The sequence below is a fragment of the Chrysochloris asiatica genome, unplaced genomic scaffold (assembly GCF_000296735.1).
Source record: "Chrysochloris asiatica unplaced genomic scaffold, ChrAsi1.0 scaffold00051, whole genome shotgun sequence".
Taxonomy (NCBI): domain Eukaryota; kingdom Metazoa; phylum Chordata; class Mammalia; order Afrosoricida; family Chrysochloridae; genus Chrysochloris; species Chrysochloris asiatica.
The window spans coordinates 6,546,008-6,551,056 of record NW_006408569.1 but is presented as its reverse complement, the minus strand read 5'-3'; the positions used below and the strand labels follow the sequence as shown (position 1 = coordinate 6,551,056).

At 40.5% G+C, this 5,049-nt stretch overlaps 1 pseudogene across 1 annotated transcript; it reads left to right on the top strand.

Annotated features, from left to right (window-relative positions):
• Positions 1-3,476: 3,476 nt before the first annotated feature.
• LOC102815072 lies at positions 3,477-5,043 on the top strand (annotated as a pseudogene). Its single transcript, XR_438716.1, has one exon. The product of XR_438716.1 is annotated as an SET nuclear oncogene pseudogene (transcript).
• The last annotated feature ends 6 nt before the right edge of the window (positions 5,044-5,049 follow it).

Below are 5,049 nucleotides of genomic sequence, written 5' to 3'. Positions count from 1 at the left end.
CTTTGAGATTACCCTGTAATTTATTAATTTCTTCTGCACTTTAAAAGTCTATTTTATCTTGAAATTTGCTTGACTTCATTGTCTTTTGGAAGCCCTCTATCTACACGATTCCCTCTTTGTGCTCTGCCGTTATCTTCATTATAAATTGATATTTCTGGTTCCCTGTTTCAGTCTTATCGGTTTGTTTTACTTTAAATACTTCTATATCTGAATTGGAGTACTGGTGTGGTGCTGTAGGTTAATGCCTGGACTGCAAAGCCAGTTTGAACCACAAGGTCAGCAGTTCAAGCTCACCAGCTACTCCTTGGAAACCCTATACAGGGTTGCTGTGGGTCAGAACCAACTCTATGGCACTCAACAACAGAAACAATATCTGAATTGGAGTCTTGATGTGGTACTGTGGGTTGATGCACTGGACTTCCACCAGTTGCTCCTCAGAAACCCTATATAGGGTCTCTATGAGCCAGAACTGACTCGATGGCACTTCACAAAAACAACATATCTGAATTGAGACTCATGGTATGGTGCTGTAGTATAAGCACTGGGCTGCAAACCACAAGGTCAGCAGTTCAAACCCACCAGCTGCTCCTTGGAAACCCTATACAGGGTTGCTATGAGTTGGAACCAACTCAGTGGCACTTAACAACAACAATATCTGAATTGAGTTTTGTATGATGTTGTTATGCTTGTTAATCTCAAGTTGTCTGCTGTTGTTGGCTCTCAGTCCAAAGAACACCCTTTAGTATTTTTTGCAAAGTTGGTCTGATTATTATAAATTCCTTTCATTTCTGTTTATCTGCAAATGTCTTTATTTCACCATTGTGTTTGAGGGACAGCTTTGCTTGGTATATGATTCTTGGTGAGCAATTTTTTCTTTGAGAGTTTTGTATATGTTGTTCCATTGTCTTATGGCCTACATGGTTTCTTCTGAGAAATCAGAGCTTTGTCTTTTTGATTTTCCCTTATAGGTAACTTTTTATTTTTCTGAGTTTCTCTCAAGATTCTTTCTTTGCCTTTGACTTTGGCAAGTTTGATTATGATATGTCTTGGTGATTTTCTTTTGGGGCATATCCTGTTTGTGTGGGCACAGTTTCTGTCTCATTTAGGGTGGGGCAAGAAGAGAAGCACACACGCATACAAGAAAATAAGAAACAAGCAAACAATAATGAAAAAAGAACAATTTTTTTTATTTACAGGAAAAAATAAAACAGGCAGCAACAAGAAAGAAGAATGCAATATCTAAGAGTAGAAAAGAGGGACAGTAAAATAGAACTATAGTAGAGAAATATACAAGAGAGAGAGAGAGAAAAAAAACACTAAACAAAACAAGGGAGAGGAAAGATGGAAAAAGAAAGAGACTAGAGAGTAGTAAAAAAAAAGGATCGAGGTTGGGGGATTACAAAGAAGAAGAGGTAGGAAAATCAAAAAAGCAGAGATGGAAAAGAAAAAGGAAATGAAGGGGACAAGAGGAAGAAGGAAAAGAACGCATAAACAAAGAAAAACAAAGAAAGGAAAGAAAAAACAAACTAGTGCAGATGTTGAACCTGGAGAGAAAAAAACTCTGGGGTGTCCTATTAATCAAGGAATTCATGAGGTGGTTTCAGGTTGGGATGAGATGACAGAGTTCCTGACACTAAATGAAGTTCTTATATGCCCAGGTGCTGCCCATCTATATCCAAGGGACACTAGGGGCTGGGTGGTCAGTCACTCAGATTCCTGCCAGTTCAAGGTTGATCAGATGGCTCTACAGGCTGTGTATATCTGGAATAGAGCCCAGTCAAGAAACACAATTGGCATCCACCACATTCTGATGTGGTCCACAACCTTGTGGCTGTAAACTCCTGGAAATTAGGGGACTGTGCTGGGGGTGGATGGGTGTGAGATTGGTCTCACCTCTGGTCAATATAGGAGCTTGAGGAGCAAGAAATCACATCTTTCCCATTGTTAGTCCCATTGAAACTGTGCTGCCAGGCTGAGTTCTGTCTCCCAAGCTGGCAGCAAAAGTTCAAAATGACCATGCCATGTCTGGCTTGGAGACCATTTACCAGTCTGTCACCCTTCCTTCACCACCTCAGCTCAGCCTCTCCTCCCAGTAAATGTTCCAACCACTTCTCCAACCTTTCCTCTGAAGTTCAGGGCTCCAGAATTATCATCTGTGTGTGTTTTGTTTGGTCTCCCATATCTTTGTTGTAGACAACCTGAGTAGTATATCTGCCTAGTCTGCCATCATGAAGAAGGCTTCTCTGAAGTTCTTAACCCAGATTTTTTAAATATATTTTTTAAATCATGTGACACCAATCACTACCACATGAACAGTTTGCCTCACCAGTAAATTGCATATTACAGTAAAAAGTGATTTCTCACAGTTCTCACATATTTTTCATTGTATTTAGTGTAATATTGTAAATCTTGAATGGGACCCATACAGAGTGCCACTACTGATGCTGGAAGTGCTCCCAAAAAGCAGAGAAAAGTCATGGTACTATAAGAAAAAGTTGAATTACTTGATAAGACACTGTAGATTGAGGCTGAAGCTGCGGTTGCTGGCCATTTCAAGATAAGGGGGTCCATTAAAAACACCATTCAAGAAAAAAGAAAAAAGGAAATTTGTGAAGCTGTCGCTGCAGCTACACCAGCAAGCATGAAAACCTTGCACTTTTTGCCAAATACCTTTTTATCTCATTTTAAAATGCAACTTTTATGTGGGTGCAATATTTAATACATATAACATAAAAATAAGTGTTAATTCTTTGTTTCTGTTATCAGTAAGAGTGCTGGTCAATATAGGCTATTGAAAGTTAAGTTTGGGGTCAACTTTCCTTGAGAATCATATATCTGATATTACACCATACAAAATATATAAATAAGTTTATAACTCAATAATAAAAAGACAAATAATCCAATTTTTAAATGAGTAAATAATGAAACAAAGTGCAATTGGTTGAGTAAAAAAAAAAAGAAAGAAAGAAAGAAAGAGACAAAGAGAAAGAAACCATGTAAATGAAACCAAATGGTTAGTATTTAATCTAAAGCAAAGATGAGACGATAGTAGGGTGGTGGGGAGAAGTAAGGACACTAGACTAATGGAAACAGAACAACTGGAATGGAAATGATAATGTCACACTGTGAACAATGTTCAGTAGGAGCAGCGAGCTAAAGCGCGGAGAGTGAGTGAGGGAGCCCAGCCGCCTGGCCTGCCCGCCAGCTACCGCTGCCACCACCGCCTCCCTTTCGTAAACAGGAGGCCCGGGCCTGGGCCCCGGCGCGTTGCTCAAGCCCCTCTCTGGTAGTCAGGCCTAGAGGGCAGCGAGAGAGCGAGCCAGGGGGTAGGGAGAGCTAGCGCCAGGAGGAGGCGGCCGAACCAAGCGAGCGCCCGCCGGTCCCCTTCTCCTGCCCTTCTCTCCCCACACCCCCCTCACCCCACCACGCACAGAGCAGCACCAAAGTCAGTAAAAAGGAGCTCAACTCCAACTGCTATGGGGCTGACTAGACCTCAGAAAAAGAACCCCACCACGCACGGAGCAGCGGCCAAAGTCAGTAAAAAGGAGCTCATTCCAACCACTATGGGGCCGACAAGACCTCAGAAAAAGAACAGCAGGAAGCAATTGAACATATTGATGAAGTACAAAATGAAATAGACAGACTTAATGAACAAGCCAGTGAGGAGATTTTGAAAGTAAAACAGAAATATAACAAACTCCGCCAACCATTCTTTCAGAAGAGGTCAGAACTGATCGCCAAAATTCCAAACTTTTGGGTAACAACATTTGTCAACCATCCACAAGTGTCTGCGTTGCTTGGGGAGGAGGATGAAGAGGCACTGCATTGTTTGACCAGAGCTGAAGTGACAGAATTTGAAAATATTAAATCAGGTTACAGAATAGATTTGTATTTTGATGAAAATCCTTACTTCGAAAATAAGGTTCTCTCCAAAGAATTTCATCTGAATGAGAGTGGTGATCTATCCTCAAAATCAACTGAAATCAAATGGAAAACTGGAAAGGATTTGACGAAACGCTCAAGTCAAACACAGAATAAAGCCATCAGGAAGAGGCAGCATGAAGAACCAGAGAGCCTTTTTACTTGGTTTACTGATCATTCTGATGCAGGTGCAGATGAGTTAGGAGAGGTTATCAAAGATGATATTTGGCCAAATCCATTACAGTACTATTTGGTTCCTGATATGGATAATGAAGAAAGGGAAAGAGAAGATGATAACAATGATGATGAAGAAGAAGAAGGTTTGGAAGATATTGACAAAGAAGGGGATGAAGATAAAGGAGAAGAAGATGAAGATGATGATGAGGGAGAGGAAGGAGAGGAGGATGAAGGAGAAGATGACTAATAAGAACACTGATGGATTCCAACCTTTTTTTTTTTTTTTTTTTAATTTTCTTCAGTCCCTGGGAGCAAGTTGCAGTCTTTTTTTCCCCTTTTTTTCCCCCCCTCTTGTGCTCAGTCGCTCTGTTCTTGAGGTCTCTTTTCTCTCCTTTATACCATGGATCTCAACTTATTTTGGGGGTGGAAGGAATATCTTGAGCAAATACAGTGGGAAAAGAATCTCTACACCTTTTTGATCCCAAATTAATTTTTATCCCTTCCTGTTTCAACAACAACTATGGAATCAACACACCACCGTGTTCTGTGGTGGAAAAAAAACAACAACAAAACCTTCTGCTCCCTTCGCTCTGCTGGAAGCTGGAGGGTGTTAGGCCCCTGTGTAGCAATGCATAGAATTCTAGCTTTTTTCCTCCTTTCTCTGTATATTGGGCTCAGAGATTACACTGTGTCTCTATGTGAATATGGACAGTTAGCATTTACCAACATGTATCTGTCTACTTTCTCTTGTTTGAAAAAAAAATCTTTAAAAAAATGGGGTTATAGAAGGTCAGCAAAGGGTGGGTTTGAGATGTTTGGGTGGGTTAAGTGGGCATTTTGACAACATGGCTTCTCCTTTGGCATGTTTAATTGTGATGTTTAACAGACATCCTTGCAGTTTAAGATGACACTTTTAAAATAAAATTCTCTCCTAATGATGACTTGAGCCCT